This window comes from Saccopteryx bilineata, chromosome 4 (genome assembly GCF_036850765.1).
Source record: "Saccopteryx bilineata isolate mSacBil1 chromosome 4, mSacBil1_pri_phased_curated, whole genome shotgun sequence".
Lineage (NCBI taxonomy): Eukaryota > Metazoa > Chordata > Mammalia > Chiroptera > Emballonuridae > Saccopteryx > Saccopteryx bilineata.
Window position 1 is genome coordinate 131648289 of NC_089493.1, and position 18962 is coordinate 131667250.

Consider the following 18962-nt stretch of genomic DNA (forward strand, 5'->3'; position numbering starts at 1 on the left):
TACCTCAGACCTGAGGGCCTCCTGATGGTGGGGCCCTGTGGGTGACACGTTGGGGAGCAGGCGCTGACTTGGATTGTGAAGGGTCAGGTGCCAGCAGACACCCACATACAAATGTGGAGTTGGCAGTTGGAGAAATGAAGCTGAAGTTTAGGGGATGAATAGGTCTGGGTTACCGGTACAAATGTGGAGTCATGCGTATAAAGACAGTATTTAAAACTGTGAGATTGGAGAAGCATCAAGGTCATGAGAATAGATAGAAAAGGAGAGGACGACAAATGCCCAGCCCTGGCGCCTCCTTCAACAGGAAGTTGAGGAGCTTAGGAGGAATGCTTCGGGTGACTGGGAAGGAGCACCCCGTGAGGCAGAAAACCAGGCACGTGTAATGTGCTGGACACCAAGGGCAAGATGTGCTTCCAGTGTGAGGTCAGGGTAAGATGCAGCCTGAGCACGGATCACGCATTCGCCCTGAGGAGGTCACAGGTGGCCTTGGTTTTAGTGATGGGTGTGTGTGTGTGTGTGAGAGAGAGAAATGCACTTATGGACTCGCAAGAAAAATTGATTTATAAGAGGGTAAGGAAGTTAACCCTTTATTTGTCATAGTGTTGCAGGAAAATTACCCTGATGGAGGAGACACTCAGACAACTTAATGAAGGAAGGAGAATTTATTAGTAGCTGGCGGAGCATGCGAGAATAGTAGCACCAAAGCACGAGTGCCCTAAATTAGATTTTCTCACAGGTTATATACCTTTATAGAATCCAAGCAATGGGCAAGTGATTCCTTTGTTTAAGGTTTGCCAGGACTCAAGTACAGGGGAGGGGGAGTTTCAGTGGGGTCAGTGAGAGAGAAGGGGTTTCCAGATCACTAGTCACAGTTAGCTACATACAGATCCTGCTTTTCTTGCTTTGTGTGCAAGCAGCTCTAAGCACCATTTAGAGATCTATGGGATGTAGTTAATTTATCCCTGGCTGACTCAGTTATCCCTGCTGGCTCCTTTCCCTTGTATTCTTCTGGTTTCTCAAGGGAGAAGGGAAGCTTGCTCCTTCCTCAATAAGTTACAAATAGTTTTTTAGTTTTTTAGGTTTGTTTGCTTGTTTTTTGTCATTTAATTTTATGGCATTTTTCTAACTACTTAAAAGTTAAAAATTGGCCCTGGCTGGTGGCCCAGTGGATGGAGCACTATCTCAGTCAGAGCACATAGGAAAAGCAATCACTGAATGCACAATTAAAGTGAATAACTAAGTGATACAACAAGTTGATGCTTCTCTCTCTCTCTCTCTTTCTCTCAAATCAATGGAAAAATTAAAAAGAAAAGTTAAAAATTGTCTCATGGTCAAGTCTGTCACCCTTTTGCAAAGTTCTGAAAATGTCTTATGTTGTTTTCCAGTTCTGTATGATATTTGAAAAACCTTTCCATCTCTGTTCATCCTAAATGCTGTGATGTGTGGTTTGAGGTAGGGATCTAAGTGTTTTTTCTCAAATGACCAGCTGTCTTGACTCTGTTTTTTTTTTTGTTTTTTTTTTTAATGCTTTTTGAACATTTTATTAAAGTTTGTTTAAACTTACTGATTTTAGAGAAAGAAAAAGAGAAGTAGAGATATCAAAATGCCAATCTGTTGTTCCAGTTATTTATGCACTCATTGGTTGATTCCTGTATGTATCCTGACCGGGGATCAAATTTGCAGCCTTGGTGTATCAGGACAATGCTCCACCCAGCTGAGCTGCCTAGCCAGGGCTCCACTCTGTTTACTGAGTAAGCCGTCGTTCCCCCATCTCTGCTCCAGTGGATGGGTTCCATTAACATTAGCCTGAGAACAGGTTTAGGCACTGTGATTGGTTGAGGGTGGGATGTGGGGTAGCTGACAGTTAACTTTCAGTGAGGGACAGGCAAAAGAAGATTAGTCACACTCTGCAGTCAAATGCTCTACCACTGAGCAATACCCCCTCTAGTGAGTCACACTCTGCAAAGCTGATATTCTATACACTCATTTACAGACAAGGAGCCTGAGGTTCAGAGAGGGCGGTGGGGCTGAGACCAGAAGGTAGCTCTCTGGTGGATAGCACCGTGTTCTCCCCACCTCAGGTGAACTGGGAGGGGAGGACTATTCTGGAAGGGTTCCAGGCACAACATGCCCCACAGCCCACTCTGCTTTTTGGCTGGGTCTGGAAGGTTTTCTCATGTCCAAGAGTAACCTGTGAAAACCAAAATGATACTGGTGGGGAATCACACTGTAAGTTTACAGCTAACATCTTAATTATCAGTTAACACCTCTGTGGGGATTAGCTGACAGCCAGCTGAGGACACCAAATGGGGAGAATGGGGACCTGTGTGAGGTGTGTCTGTGTGGGGAAAGGCCAGGAGGAAGGTGGGGGAGGGAGCAGGGCAGGTTTCCAGTAAGTCACAGCTTTTTAGTGAAACTCGACACTCAGGTGCAGCTGGGTCCCTGAGGAAGACACAGGGACATGGAGGGAGGAAGTAGGGGAGGAAGGCAGCTTCTCCATGGAAACCAATGGCTGGGCTCATGGACACGCCTATGTCCTGTCACCAGAGGGGGCTTATCACCTTCTCAGTCTTAGTCTTGAGATCAGAAATCAGCCACCTACGAACCACCTTGGGACAGTTGTCAGCAGTCACTCTGTGCTGGGACCTGTCTCTGACACCCACAGACGGCATCTGTCACCAGCTCTGAGGAGTAGGGAGAGGAGAGGCTGTGACTGCGACCTCCTTCAGTTCCTAGAGGGTTGGTGTACCACGTCAGGGGTGGGGCTCAGTGTGTGAGCAAGGTCGGGGCTCAGTGTGGAAACAGCGTCGGGGCTCATGTGTGTGAACAGGGTCGGGGTTCAGTGTGGAAACAGTGTCGGGGCTCATGTGTATGAACAGGGTTGGGGCTCAGTGTGGAAACAGCGTCGGGGCTCATGTGTGTGAACAGGGTCGGGGTTCAGTGTGGAAACAGTGTCGGGGCTCATGTGTATGAACAGGGTTGGGGCTCAGTGTGGAAACAGTGTCGGGGCTCAGTGTGGAAACAGTGTCGGGGCTCATGTGTGTGAACAGGGTCGGGGCTCAGTGTGGAAACAGTGTCGGGGCTCATGTGTGTGAACAGGGTCGGGTTCAGTGTGGAAACAGTGTCGGGGCTCATGTGTATGAACAGGGTCGGGTTCAGTGTGGAAACAGCGTCGGGGCTCATGTGTGTGAACAGGGTCGGGGCTCAGTGTGGGAACAGTGTCGGGGCTCATGTGTATGAACAGGGTCAGGTTCAGTGTGGGAACAGGGTCAGGTCTCTGTGTGTGCGCAGGGTCGGGGCTCATGTATATGACAGGATCACAGCTTAGCTTGTGAGCAATGCTGGGGTTCAGCGTGTGGCAGGGTCTGGGCTCAGTGTGTGAGCAGGCTCAGGGTTCAATGTCTGAGTAGAATCAGAACTCTATAGGACAAGGGTCAGAGCTCAGTCTATAACCAGGGTTAGGAGGTTGTAACCCTAGAGGTCACCCAGGTGGGTGGCTGAACTTGTTAGGCTGAAGGAAGATGTAGCAACTGGCCCAGATGGTACCAGGCTGCTCCCTCCCCCAGTGCAGCATGGGTGCCGGGGAGCCGATAGGGGGCATGACTGCTTGTCTAAAGCTGACATTTGCTCCCAGCGGGGCCTCCTTTCCCCTTTCCTTCAGCCCACACAGGGAGGCTGATCTGTGTCTTTTGGGGGATATCTATCATGTGTCTGAAAAGATGACTGACTGGCCCGTCCCTCCATCACTGTGTTGGGCTCTGACTCAGCCTTCCCGAGACCCTGGGGTTAAGAGCTTCCCTCCCTCATCTCCCTTTCCCTCCGTGTTTTTCCTTCCTTTTCCGTCTCCTTTCCTTCTTCCCCCTCCCTTGCCATCCCCTCCACTGTCACTAGTTCTGGATTTGCCCAGCTGCTGGCAGTCAGGCCTGGAGAAAGCCAGGCGCTTCCAGCTCAAGGCTGGCCCAGGTCCTGTGTGACCTGAGTCAGGCATAGCCCTCACTCTTCCCTCTCTCTCACCTGCCTGGGCTCAGCTGGGGAGGGCGCACGAGGGAGGGGGCGAGTAGTGACCTGCGTAAGACTTCTGGGAATGGGCAGCCGGGCTGGTGCCCAGAACAGGCTGAAAGCGCTCCAGGAACATGAGCAACAGGCTAGGTCTCCAGAGCTTCTGGGGGTGAGGGGTCAGATGGAGGAGGCCCTCATGGCCACCTGAAGACTTCAGAACTAATTCCTGAGGCCAGTCATTTCCAAACTCTTTTTTTCTTCAGTTCAAACCTATTGTAGGGAAGCCTGATGTGGAAAACAGACTCATTCTTTTAGCAGAGATGCCCTGGGCTCCTAGCCTTCTAGACCAGAGTTGCTGTGACCTACGTGGAAACAAGTGCCCTACCCTCCTGGAGCAGGCAGTCTACAGGGGCCGTGGCTGGGGCTTGAGGGGCCTTACCTGCCTTCTGCTCCCTCTGCCCAGTGACCGCAGGGTGACTCCAGACATAGGGGCTCAAGGAGCTGGTTCTAAAAACCTATTTTCTTTGAGGGGCCTGGAAGGGGAGCTGAAAGAAAGGGTTCCTCTGCTGATGAAAGGTTCTGGGTGGGGGTATGGCTGAGGCCAGGAGAGGAAGCCTGAGAGGAAGGTCAGCCTCAGAGGACGGTCAGCCCGAAAGGAAGGTCAGCCCGAGAGGAAGGTCAGCCCGAGAGGATGGTCATCCCGAGAGGATGGTCAGCCCGAAAGGAAGGTCAGCCCGAAAGGATGGTCAGCCCGAGAGGATGGTCAGCCCGAGAGGATGGTCAGCCCGAGAGGAAGGTCAGCCCGAGAGGACGGTCAGCCCGAGAGGAAGGTCAGCCCGAGAGGAAGGTCAGCCCTAGAGGAAGGTCAGCCCGAGAGGAAGGTCAGCCCGAGAGGACGGTCAGCCCGAGAGGACGGTCATCCCGAGAGGAAGGTCAGCCCGAGAGGAAGATCAGCCCGAGGAAGGTCAGCCCAAGGACGGTCAGCCTGAGAGGCCTCTGAGGACCTTCCTTACAGGAGAGGAGCTCTCTGCTCCAGTCCTGTGGCTCACTCACCAGGGCAGAGGAAGGTGGGGCTCTCCCAGCCATAGTTGCCAGCGGTGCCATTTTGCGCAGGAGTGCCCCAGTGTAGCAACTTTTGTTCCAGGATGGTTGGTGGCTCTACCTGAATCCTCCTGCACCTGGAGCTCCAGATGGCCTCCAGCCCCAGCCCACCCAGAGCACTCGGTCAAGCTGCGTGGGGCCTCTGAGAGACTGGGCATGTATGTCATGGTGTTTCCACGTCTGGGGATAGCGGGAGGCCATGGCGGCTCCCTGGGGGTGTGCCGAAGAGGTAGTGAGGGCAGGGACCTTGTTGCCTTAAGGGCCCAGAAGGGACTGTGGCCAAAGCCAGCAGGTGGACTTGATCCTGAGACCGGCCAGGGGGTCTGAAGGGCCTCAAGGCAGAAGCAGCAGCAGAGCTGCCTGCACTTCTGTGTCCTCCTGCCTCTGGTCACTAGAGCCTGGTCTCTCTTCTCAGTTCTCCTCCAGCTTGCCATGTGACCTCAGGACAGGCGACCTTGAACCTGTATCTCTGGCCTTGCTTGAAACACAGCTGTGACTTTGTATCAGCGCTGTCTGAGGGAGGTTTTGCGAAGCACAGAACATGCCTGAGGTGATGCGCTGCGGTGGTCACCACTGTGGCTCAGGTATCTGTCCCTGGGATGCCTGCTCTGGGGGCCATGAGGTCCCGTAGGGAGGACCAACTCTTTGTTCTTGGGTGTAGACAGGCATATGAGCTAGAGGTTGAAAACTGGAGACCTCAACCAGGGCTGTGGTTTATGAATGTGTTTTGTTTCATTTTAAACAACTTGTGTGGTTTTTTTTCTTTTTGTAATTCAGATATAATTCACACACTATAAAACTTTCTATTTTAAAGCATACAAGTTAGTCTTTTTTCTGTGTACTTACAGGATTGTACAACCGTCATCACTAATTTTACAGCATGACAACGCCTTAAAAGAAAAACCCTGTACCTGTTAGCCATCACTCCCTTCTCCCTGTCCCCAGCCCCTGGTCACCATGAATCTTTCTGTTTATATGGATTTGCCTATTCTGGGCATTTTATGTAAATGGAATCAGACAATATGTGGCCTTTGTATCTGGCTTCTTTACTTCAGTATAACGCGGTCAATATTTATCCACATTGTACCATGAGTCACTGGTTCGTCCTTTTTTATGGCCCAGTAATATACCATTTGGTTGATGTGCCGCATTTTGTGTATCCATTCATTCATGAACATGAAGACTGGTTCTACTTTTTGGCAGTTATGAATAATACTGCTATGAAGATTTGTGTGATGGCCTTTGTGGGTGGGGTTTATCCCAGGGGTGGGATCACTGGGTCATGAAGTGACTTGCTGTTAGCAGCTTAAGGCATGTGAGGTCCATCTCTCGAGTCCTTCCCACTTCCAAGGGCATTACCTGTGCCCATTTTCCCACTGGCATCTCCTCTCTGGCCTCGACAGGCATCTAAGTGTTCAGCCCTTGATTATAGAACAGTGATGGAGGGAAACATCGGGGTTGAAGGAGCCAGAGAAGGCCCCTAACCCAGGGCGGTGGTCCCAGAGGCCTTTCTGGAGGAGATACCACCTGAATTTCACTCATTCCTGGCGGACATTTACTAGGCAAAAGAAGGGAGGTGGGAACCCCCTACCCTTTCCCCACACTGATGAGCATGCCCTGGGAGGGGGAGGGGCTCCAGGGAACAGCTAAGATGGCCTCTGTCCCTCCTTTGGGTGCTTGCCCTCTCTCTCTTTCTGTCCATCTTGGCCTTCTCAGTCATTTTCTCAGGGAGCTGTGAACAGCTTGATGGTCTAGAGAGGAGAAGGATGGGGCTGTGCAGGAGTGAGCTAGCCAGTGTCTCAAGCTCCTGCAGACATAACCTGAGGTGTGTGGACAGAGGGTGGGGGGCCTTGGCCCTTCTTTAGCTGGGGGTAGAGTCCAAGGACCTAGAGCAGAGGCGACCGAGCCAGGACACCCTGTGTCCCAAAATGGTGCCTGAGTTTCCCACTGTCGAGGGGAGAGAGGTACATGGGCCCTACCAGGTGGGCTGGGCTGGTGGCAGAAGCAGGAGAGGGCCAAGGCCCAGAGCTGCACGCACAACCTCCTGCCCTCTGCTCCACAACTGAATGGGGAATCACACCTTGACGTGCACGCAGGCGAAGGAGGGATTTTCTGTGAAACAAAATCTCCTGCGAAATATTCAGGTCACGCTGGGCACCGCTTCCCAGTGCCCTCGTCGCAGCCGCTTGGCTCAGTTCCAGCTTCAGCGGCTGCTGCGTTGGGGAGGCCGCATGGGGCTCTCTAGTTTCTTTTCAACAGGAAGAGGGTCCCATGGTCCACATTCAGCACTGGGCTTAAGATGCTGTGTGTGCGCGCCTGTGTGCACATGTGTTCATGTATGTATGTGTGCTGTCCCGTTTCCAGCCTGTGCACATTCGTTTGTGAACTTGGCCATGTGTGTATGATCTGAGTATGTGTTACATGTGCCCATGACTGTGACACACGTGGCTGGCACAATGAAGTTCGCACAGCTGTGTGGGCTGCTTCTGACAGGGCCTTTCCGCTGTTCCATTTCTCCACTCTGGGGGATGTGCGACTATGAGACCCTCTCAGTGGCTATGAGACATGAGATGGCATGACAGCAGGGTTTTGGCCTTGCTGACAGCAAGGTTGAGGCCTTGAGTTCTCTCGGGCTCAGAGGCTCAGGGATGCCAGTGGCCATGGCGCACTTCCGTCCAGCTTCACCTCTCTTCCCCCTGGCTGTAGTGTTTGACTACCACCAAGCTTTGAGTGCTTAGTGGGGACCAGGGGGGTGGGGAGGGATTCTGCTTCTGAGAGGTTGGTGAGCCTTTGTTGGTGCCACCTGGCCTCAGCTGCCCCACTGATTCCCTCCAGCCCACAGAGCCCCCGCTGTTGCCGTGAGGTCACCATCCCGAAGCTTACTTTTGTACTTCTCCACATTGTGCGAGAGAGTGGGGACTGTGATCATTACCCCCACTCGGCAGTTGGAGAAACTGAGTTCTAGAGCGGCGGAGCCAGGCAGTGAGCCAGGGCTCCCCATCCCAGGCTGGGGCCCCTTGTGCCCAGCCCCAGCCCGAGGCCACGGGTGGAGGGGAACCTGCTGAGAGGGAACGAGCTCCCACTTCAGGAACGAGTCCAACACAGGTGCCCCTCCTCCAAAGGGGGCTTTTCTCCCTGTTGTCACTCAGCTTGATCCTGGAGAGAGAGAGAGATGGTCTGAAGTCAACTGTCAGGAAAAGACAGAGGCGATAATATTGATGTCCATCTTTGGTGTTTCCATATCGTGGCTCTAATTAGCAGTTCTTCCTCGGCTGAGGTAGTCTGGCAGGCGAGAGAGGAGCTCCGGGTTAATAATGTCAACCCATTAGTGTCACATGGACAAGGGAGATGGGCAGGCTCTAGGTAGGGAGAAAGAGAAGCCAGGTGAGAGCTGAGCAGGTCCATGGCCTCCCCTCCTCCACCAGGTACTTGCTTCCCTGAGCACAGCCCACCAAGTGCTCCATAGCCCATTTGTCCCAAAGGAGTTCACATCCCAGGTGACTGACCCCTTGCTCCTCCCTGTTCTGCCAGGATGACTTGGATTAAATAGTGTCCTCCACCCTTGGGAAAGCCCACAGGCGTGACCCCGAGGCCCTCCACAGCAGGCGGCAGCATAGGACAGCAGCTCCTCAGCCCTCCGCTCTCCAGCTGGGAGGGTGCCCTACTCCCAGCTCTGCCCCGTTCATCTCTGAACACCCCTGTGGGCGTTGGCCTCCACAGGTCACTGCATATGTCCTTGCACCCTATCCTGTGGAAGGGTTGACCCCTGGGAGCCTCCTGGTCTGTCTGTCTCTGGCTTCCCCTCTTTCCTCTCCTCCGGGGAATCCCTGAGTCTGTGTACCCACCCCCACACCAGCCGCACTGCCTGCCTCTGTGTTCATCTGCCCAGATCCCTAGACCCTCCGGTTCCGTGAGTATGGGAAGCCAAGATGCTGTCACCTGGAGAGGCTGAGCACCCAGCCCTTACTGCCAGTGACCTGTTTGCTGCTGGGTTTCAGGCTGCTCTGCATGACTAAGGAAACCAGCAATAGTGGTGGCTCTTGTCTCTGGAGTGATTTCTCTGTGACAGCTTCTGTTAAAAGGATTGTACAAGCATTTGATCCTCAGAACAACACTGAGGTGTCAATACATGTATCCCCATTTTGTAAAGGAGGAAAACTGAGCTGCAGGGAAGTTAATTCAGCTGTCTGCAGTCACAGGGCTGCGATGCGGCGGCTGTGTGAACCAGGCCACATGGCTCCGCTAGGCTGCCACCCTCTGCTGTCTCCAGCGTTAGCCCATCAGGCTACTTCCTGCACCTGCCTCTCTCCCCATGAGCTCCTAGAGCCAATGGGAGCTGTATTGTCCTGGGTCCCCTCGCCGCTAGCCCAGAGCTGACCCCACAGCAGGGGCTCATATCAGCAAAGAACAGGAGCAGCCACACACTATCTGAGCCCTGCCTCCCGCAGGTGGTCCCCTCCTGTGGCTCTCAGGTGTGTGTGCCTGTTGCCCCCCCCCAGCATTTCCACGCTCTGCTGTCAGCCTCCTCACCTCCCCCCTCCCCCGTGTGCCTGGATGATGGAGTTTGCTGAACGAGGGGGCAGGGTCTGCCTGCAGGGCCCCCTGAGACAGAGAAACAGCCTCTCCTGCCAAGCCACCCCTCCAAGGAAACCTTCGAAGCAGGTGTCTCAGCTGATGCTGGGACTTGGCAAGTATGTTCACACATTCACATCACTTATTCATTTGTTCATTCATTCATTCATTCATTCATTCGACAAACACTCGTGGGAGCTATGTACGCACTACCAGGCCTTATGAAGAAGCTTCCATGTGCTGAGATGATCAGGTCCTGCCACATCCTGGGGGAGCCCACAGCCTTGAGGGGACAACAGCATAAACAGGCCTGAACAGTGCTGAGAAAAACCCAGAGGAGGCAGGAGGCAACACCAGATTCCTGCGTGCAGGCATGTGTGCGTGCGTGCGGCGGGTAGGGCAGGGAGGTGGCGCAGAGGAGGAGTGTGAACGTTCAATAAGGAAAAGGAGGTGTTTCAGGCTGACAAGGGAGGGCAGGGCACCGCATGCAGAGGGACCCACCTGTGCGAAGACTCTGAGTCTGAGAGAGCAGGTCGGAGTCAGGAAGAGGCTGACACCCAGGTGGGTAGGCCCAGGTCTAGAGACTGCTAGGGATTGTTGTGGGAACTTATAAGAAGAAAGGTCCCTTATGGGAGTTGATGCTTCCAGCTCCTCCCCCCTTCTCTCTCTCTCCTCTCTCTCCCTCTCTGTCTCTCTCTCTCCTCTCTAAAAATGAATAAAAAAAAAATTTAAAAAAAAAAGAAGAAAGTTCCCCTGCAGAAGCTGGGGACCACAGGTGGGGCCTGTTAGAACAATCCCTAAAGGTCAGGGCTTCTACAAATGGCCACACTGAAGGGCACTTGGCAGGAAGGCTCACACTCTCTTTCCAGGCCCAGTGTAGGGTGAGATGTGGTTAGGTCACTGTCTGAGGAGAGAGGTGGTCCCCAGCATGGGGACTGAGCCAGCTGTGAGGACAAAGATACCCTGGCCATACCGGCTCCTTGGGCTTAGGGACCAGATGCCCTGGGCATCACTGGCCAGGAAGGCACCTGTGACCATGGCTGCGTCCACCAGTGCCATGCCTTTCAGCCTTCAGAGCTCCCAGCCTTTGCAGCAACCACTCTAGTGGTTGCAGAAGGGAGACTGAGGCTGGACAGCAGCAGGTCCTGTCCAGGGTCACACGCAAGATTGGGTTCCCCTCACTCTTCAGCGGGATGTGGGGGTCCCCCACCAGGGCAAGACCCTCAACTCTCAGGGTGGCTCAGGGACCACCCAGCAGAAAAGGAGGGGTGCAGGAACCACCAGAAGCAAACGTCAGACAAGGGACCTGGCAGAGGAAGAGGCTTCCCTCTGGGGTTGTAGTGTGGAATGTTTCTCAGGATTTGGCTAGAGCACTTAGTTGCTGGTCTCTGCATGAAACTTTACCTGCCTCTGAGGCCCAAAGCAGACCCTGAGGGAAGGAGCCAGGCACTACCCGCCGCAGGCCACTTCCCGTGTGCACAGACACGCACTTCCTATGTGTACAGGCATGTACACGCACATGCCCACCTGTGTATATAAGATTATGCTCATGTGTGCTGAAGGCCACTTCTGTTCACACTTACAGGTCTGTGTGTGTATGTGTGTCCCGCTGTTTGTCCCTGGCTCTGAAGGAGCATGTCCTGGAGTACAGCTCTGCCTCCAGCCCCACAGGACACAGCCTCTTCCTCCCACCTGAGCCATAAAGCTCCCAAACATGCCTCTGCCCAGCCTGGGCCAGGTCATGGCCTGCCCCTCACAGACCCTCCCCTGAGTCCTGAGGTCTGGCCTCCTGCAGATGGAGACTGTGGGTAGAGGAGGGCAGCAGAAGGACAGCTCAGGCCAAGAGGTTCCATGCAGCTCTTTTTTGGTGCCCGTGCTCCCTACCCATCCCTAAATGCTACCATGGGGTGCTGAGGGGTAGGTACGCTCCCTGGGCACCCTGCCTCTGCTGCCTCCATTATGGGGAGCACAAGCCAGTCTGTGCCTCCTGGGAAAGCACCAGGGGTCTGGGGGACACTGCCCAGAAAGGAGAGATCAGGACAGCAGAGAGTAGGCCTGCGGCTCCAGCTCCTGGCAGTTGGGTCAGGCCGAGGGTTCATCTTGCTGTCAAGCGTGTATTGCAGCCATTAGTGACAGCAGCAAGGGATTTGGGAGGATTCCTCTCATTTCAGCAGGCCTCCTCCCTACCAGGGCTGGGGTGCGCGCACACACACACATGCACACAGCACTCCTGTGCGGCTGAGAGAGAGGGAGAGAAATCTGGGTCAGTCTCCTCAGGAGGGCTCTGTGGCATCTCCCCACCTACCCAAGCAGATGCTCACTCAGCGTTGCAAACTCAGGCTGCAGTCTGAAGGCCAAGGCCAGCCTCAGCTCTGCCCCCATCTGCCAAAGGTGCCCTGCCTCAGTGGGACCTGGTCCCTCCCTGGGCCTCCTTGTCTAGGTGACCTCATGCCAGGCTGGCCCCCAGGAACCATGGGTCATTTTGCCATACTCTGCTGACTACAAGGACAGTGGCAGAAGCTCACCCCCCTTCCCCCAATGGACCCTCCAACTTCAGCCCCTGGGGTTTGGGGGGAGGGACGGAGTGGTTCGGGGCACTGGGCATGTGCTAACAACTCCGTGCATAGGATGCAGACACAGAGGACAGAGCCCTGATGGTAGAATTGTGGCACATGGCAGGGCTGGGGGCTGGGGAGAAGGCCTCAGGGATGGAAAGAGTCTCTGAGTGGGGGAAGACAAAGAAGAAGCTCGAGATACGACTGCCATCTCAGGATGGAGCTCACAGTGGGCCCTGGCTAAGTTAAGCTGATGCCAGAGGTGGGACCAAAGTCCAGGGTGGGAGCCATTTACCCCCTGGGAGCTCAGGGAGACAGTCATTGGCCTGGGTGGCAGATGGAGACAGTGGGGTTCCCTGTTTAGCTGGAAAAAACAGGGAAATCACCATGGTTCTTAACTCATTTAGAGATGCTGGAAGCTTCCCCAACCTCTACCCAGGGAGACACCACAGCCACTTTCTTGTACTGCCCTCAGCACATGGTGCTCAGATGGCCCGATAGCTCTCTCTTCCTTCCATCAGGGCATGGCTGGGGTCCTCACTTCCTGTCTAGGAATGTCTGTTGAGTGAAAGGGTAGAAAATTGATGTGATTTAAGCCAGACACAAAGAGGGACTCCCTGATGCCTCTGGGCAGCCTTAGCCTCAGGACTGTGTGCATGGAAATGAGACAGTTTCCAAAGGGTAAAAGTGACCCAGGCGCCCCCAGCTTCCCCCAGAGGCCAGGTCCTTCCCACCTGGGGCCTGCAGGAGGTTCAACCTGATCTGGAGCCTTGAGGCCAGAGCCCCACTGTGATGCACAGGGAGCATGTGTTTGTGTGGGGCTGGCTGCTGCTGTATTGCTGTCACTGTGTGTATGTGTGTGTTTCTACATACCTGTGTTACTTAGGAGGGGCTACAGGGAGTTTTTTGCAACGGAGAGTGGGGCTGGGCCAGCCACTCACAGAACAGAATCTGCTGGGCATTCAGGGACACACTGGGGAGGAAGCTGGCTCCTGAGGCCTGGCTATGACGGGGTGGAGGCCGATTGGGGAAGGCCCTAGAGACAGGGTGGATAGTGGTGAGGTTTGAGACGTAGAAGTGAGGCAGGGTCATGGTCGCCTCAGGTGGGCCCCAGAACTGAGCTGGTTCTCTCCTTCAGACAGGGTTCCTGTGACATGATCAGATCCTGGACAGCCAATCTCCTCTTTGAGAACCTCAAGGTTGGTCCCCAGCGAGCCCTGCCCTCTCCATCCTAACCACACCTGGTACATCCTTCCCTCATTCCCTGCAGCCCCATACCCGGAACTCTGAGGCAGGAGCTGGGGCAGCCGGGGCTCTGGCTGGGAGGGGAGCTGCCAGCATGGCCTCCTTTCCCTGTGCTGACCCAACTGTCTCACAGGCCCCAGGGGTTAGGTCAGGTGGGCACACGCATGCTCACACTGTGCCTCCTCTCTGATCAACAGGTGTGACCCAGTCTGAAGCTGTTATCAGCTGTTAAACTGGAGGTAGCTCTTGCGCAGCCCCCCTCTTCTCTGTCCACCATCCAGAAGCCCATGCAGGACCCTGGGGTGCACAGAAAGCTGGTCAGGGCACCCTGTGGGCAGTGTCCAAGGCAGGGGTGGACCATGAAGACTTGGGCAGGATCTGCTATGGCCTCTCCCCACAAAGGGCCACTGGCACAAAGGGCCAGACATGAACACTAGGGCCCAGGGAACCAGAGGGCTGGCCTGTGCTGTCAGGGAGGGCCCCAGCTTGCTCAGCCTTCTCTGGGAAGGGCAGGACAAAAGAAAGGGAACAGGGGAGGGGGAGGGGCACAAAGAAAACTAGATAGGAGGTGACAGAGGACAATCTGACTTTGGGTGATGGGTATGCAACATAATTGAACGACAAGATAACCTGGACATGTTATCTTTGAATATATGTATCCTGATTTATTGATGTCACCCCATTAAAAAAAATAAAATTATTAAAAAAAAAAAAAAGAAAGAAGTATCACAGAATCCCAAAAAAAAGAAAGGGAACAGAGTGTGAGGAGGTCAGTGGGCTAAGCAGTGTGGGATCTCGGGTGGTGTGAGAATGTGACCAACTGATCACCCAGCAAACGGTGTTGAAGCTCCTGGGCCAGAGAAGGGCTTGTTTTGGCCCTGCTATCAGACATGGTGGCTCAGGGGGAAGGGACTGTGTCTCATTTGGAGTCTTATGTGGTCTGGCAGGGTAGACACCGTTACCCTCATTTCACAGGTACACAGAGGCCCAATAGAAGGCTTTTGAAGGCATAAGGATAGAGAGGGACAGTGCCAGTTCACAGGGGACGTGGACCTGGTCCTGGTGACGGGAGTGGTCTCCCACAACTGAACACTCAGCAAAGATGCTTTGCTCACGACCTGGAGGCAAAGCCAGGACCAGTCCCTGTGCGAGAGCGCAGACTGTCCTCAGGACTCCAGGCTTCCCTGCTTGTTCCCTGTGCCCACCAAGAATTCTTTCTGCAAGTGTAACCACTGTCCCTCATGCTTTAACTTTGCCCACCATTCCTATGGGATCTTGTCAATTCACACACCCCATTTTTCTGCTTTCTTGGTTCTGGGTTAGTCTGGTGGCTTGGGCACTGGCCCCTGCTATATGGCCAGCCCCTAAGGTCACAGCAGACCCACCCAAGCCTTCCTGCCCAGGCGTGTCTGAAAATCTGCCCATCTGTGCCCAGTATTGCCATCTGAAGGGCATTACTCTCCACTCTTTGCCCATAACCACCCCCAAGCTTGTCCCTACATCTACAGTCTCTCCCTGCAGTGCCCAGCATAGTGATGAGTGGGCAGCCAGGCTCAGGGGCAGCTTGGACCCCTTCTTCTCCCTTCTTCCCATTTTGGGAAAAGGTCTGTATTCAGGGTGGTGTCTCAACTCTGCCTTGACAGGTTTCCCTGCTCCCAAACGGCAGATCCAGTTTCGTTGAGAACTAGGGCAGACTCTCAAGTCCTTGAAGGCTTTTCATACCTCACTCTCCACCTTCTCTACTTTGGCCAGGAAGACCTGAGTGTCACCTGAAACCTGGTGCTCAGAGGCCAAGGCCTTGCCTATCATGCCATACATACAACAAGGTCCAAATTTACGTTCCTCTCAGGAAAAGCTGATCTTAGATCAGGAGGATCAGGAAAGATTATTTTTAAACTAATACTAAAGTGTGAATGATTGGTAGCAATTTATCCTGACTATGGTATTTGGGTTTGAACAGAGGGGCATTATAGCAACAGTATTAATAATAATAATAATAATAATAATAATAATTGCTGTCTCAATTTGTACTGTGTGTCAGACACTGTTGTTAACACGGTACTTAAGTCGTTTAATTAATACACTACACAAATGAGTCTAATGGGTAGGGTGGTAAGGGAGAGATGTTGAGAAGTGAGAGAAGGTAGGAGCAGGAGAAAAACCTCTCTCCTTCCTCTCAGCCTCCATCCCAGCTCTCCCCTGGTATGAAGAAGCGAGCCACGTTGTTTGCAGTGGTGCCACATCCCCCATGTCCGATGTTTCCATGAAGTCACCTGGGGAGATCAAGGGAGGCTCTGCTTGTCCCTGGGAACTCCAGTTCTCCCCAGACACCAGAAGAGTGCTGCTCCAGGCTTGGCAGCCCCCTGCCCCCAGGACCTCCGAACACCCCTTAGAAAGCCCATTGGTGTGGGGGTGGGGGGAGATCATCACACAGGACCTCTAAGGAGTCCAAGCCATCGTCCTTCATGGTTTCTGAACCTGTCCAGGTCTCCTGTGGCTGAGCAGCTACCCAGTGCTCTGGTACCCCTGACTTCTCTGGGCCAGAGCCTGCCTGTGGTTTGATGTAACGTGAGTCTCGTATGAATGCTGTGGGCTGAGCAGAGCTCAGATGAGGGTCACTGTTCTGCAGGCAGGGTGGTCGGGGCTCAGAGAAGAGCAGGAACCCTGCGAACCCTCCTTCCTAGAAGGGTGACCTGATGAACTCCTGAAGTGAGGGGTGCGGAAAAGCCGTACTTTCTGACGGGCTCTCACTGCTGCAAGCAGACAAATGTGAGAGTGTGGTAGCATTCCTCCCAGCAGTCTCCTTGTTGGCCCGGAAGCCCCTGTCTAAGGAGGCTATGCAGCTGCTCCTAGGTGCCCCCCCCCCACCCCATGCCTCTCCTGGCCTGTCAGCTTTCAAGGTCAGGCTGCCTTTCAAGGTCAGATTTCCATTATCAGTCTCTCAGCCTCCACATCCCACAACCTTGTTTCATCCAGTCTGCTCTGGTGAAGACCACTCAGTGATGATCCCTCGGTCATCCCTTCTGGGAAGGGAGCTGGTGAATCCTATTTCTCCCCCCCTCCACCCCCCAACAGGGCCCCAGGGACTTTGACAAAAGCAGCATGGTTCTGAACTGACCTCAACCACAACCTCTGTGTGGTCTCAAGCAAACCACTTCCCCTCTCTGAACCTCCAAGTCCACACCTGGGATGTGGATCTAATCAGAGGGCCTTGAGGATCCCATGTGACAAAACATGGGAGGGGACAGAGTGGCCATTGTGATGAGGGCTCCTACGGGACATAGGCTTTTCGGGGTCCTCAGGGTAGTGAGCCCAGGATAGGACATGCTTGTATCTGCCCTTCTTAGCAAGTCAAGAAAGACTTCTCAGAGGAGGTGGCATTTATGCTGGACCCTGCATGATGACTAGACTCCACATTTGGGGGTGAGAGGACAGTGGTGGATGGTGCTCTGGGAATGGCAAGAAGGGACCCTGCATGGGGGCATGACAAGCTGGGGGCCTTAGGGTTTCTTACTTAGAAATCTTTTAGAAATCTTTTTATTGAATTTATTGGGGTGACACTTATTAATAGAATTATACAGGTCAGCCTGACCAGGCGGTGGCAAATTGGATAGAGCGTTGGACTGGGATGCAGAGGACCCAGGTTCGAGACCCCGAGGTCGCCAGCTTGAGTGTGGGCTCATCTGGTTTGAGCAAAAGGTCACCAGCTTGGACCCAAGGTCGCTGGCTTGAGCATGGGGTTACTCGGTCTGCAGAAGGTCCACAGTCAAGGCACATATGAGAAAGCAATCAATAAACAACTAAGGTGTCGCAACGAAAAACTAATGATTGATGCTTCTCATCTCTCTCCATTCCCGTCTGTCTGTCCCTCTCTCTCTGTCTCTGTTAAAAAAAAAGAATTATACAGGTCAGGTATACAACTCTATGATACATCATTTGTAAATTGCATTGTGTGTTGACCACTCCAACCAAGTCAAGTCTCTTTCCCTCCCCCACCCCTCTTCCCTCCTGCAATCCCCACTGCTGTCTGTCTATAAGTATTTCTTTTTTCCTTTGCTTAATCCCTTTGCCTTTTTCACCCTTACTGACAAATCTGACCACACCAAGCCCCTGCATATACCCTTCAGTAGCTTCTTGATGCCCTTGGGCTCAAGTGCCCACTCCCTGGGGAAGCTTCAGAGGCCTGGCAAGATCTAGTCCTTGCCACGTTCTCCAGGCCCCAGCCACCTTCTTCAGGGCCCCAGCCTACAGCCTTGATGAAATTTCTAAGTTCTTTACAGGCTGAAACCTTTGCACTCCTTAATTTGACTCTGTTACCAAAATAACATCCCCTCTCCTTTAGGGCCCACCAGCCCTGTGTGATGTGCCTCACCTCCCCCGGAGCCCACCTCTCTCTCTCAGGGTCCCAGACTTGCACTGAGTCTTCATGTTTGGGACTCAGCAAAAATGTACTCAACGTAATGACCAAAGCATTTCCCGGGCGCAGAACCTTGAGCGTGGAAACTGGGACCATCCCAGACATATCAGGCTGATAGGCCAGTATGCTTGCCCCCAGCCCCTGCCACAAGGCTCACCTGTTTTCTTGTCCCTACCTCTTCCTGTGGGAAGACCAGCTTGTTCACATGTTTTCCTGGCTGGCTGGCTGTCCCCTCCACCACCCTCCAGCTGCTAGACAGCAGGGCATGTTCCATTTGGTCAGCTCTGAGTCCCATGTGCCCAGTGCTGAGCAGGTGAATGAGGGCCAGGGACTCAGACCTGGGCAAGCCTCTCACTTCCAACCTCAGTTTCCCACCTATACCAGGAGGTGGGCTCTGCGGGTCCAGGGAGGGCTTGACCAGCCCTAGCACCTCAAATGCAGCAAGTCAGAGAGGAGGGGCAGTGCCCCAGCTCAGTGAGGTGGCCTGGAAGCAGGACAGGGGCTGCACGGCTGGGGGAGAGCAGGCCTCACCTTCCCAGACACAGCACCATCACCTGACATTCCAGGCCCAGACCCAGGGTGGGGGTATCTAGAGCGACAGTGCCGACTACCAAGCCCACACCCCTCCCACCCCTGGGAAACAGATGGCCCAAGCTTGGGCGGGCGGTGGAGAAGGGGACTGGCATTTGTATATGTGTGTGGTTTTTAAAAAATCTGACACATTTTTGTCACGTCTTGGTGCATCAGAACAGTAAAGGAGGCGGGAGTGTGAAAAATGTTTTAACTTGCAACTTTGTAACAGTTCCAGTTTCTCTGGGCCTCCTCCCCCTCCCCCAAGCTTCTGAGGAGGAACCTCAAAGCCCATCTGTTCCTGAATTCCTATTCCCTGCCCCTCACATCCACCCACCCATCATCCATCCATCCATCCATCCATCCACCCATCCATCCACCATCCATCATCCATCCATCCATCCACCCACCATCCACCATCCATGCATCCATCCATCCATCCATTCATCCATCCATCCACCATCCATCCACCATCCATCCACCATCCATCCACCATCCATATA

General features: G+C 53.7%; 1 protein-coding gene across 10 annotated transcripts in view; it reads left to right on the forward strand.

The window, feature by feature from the left end:
• Window positions 1–18962, forward strand: part of LINGO1 (leucine rich repeat and Ig domain containing 1) — a 231060-nt gene that overhangs the window by 168750 nt on the left and 43348 nt on the right. The window lies entirely within an intron of this gene.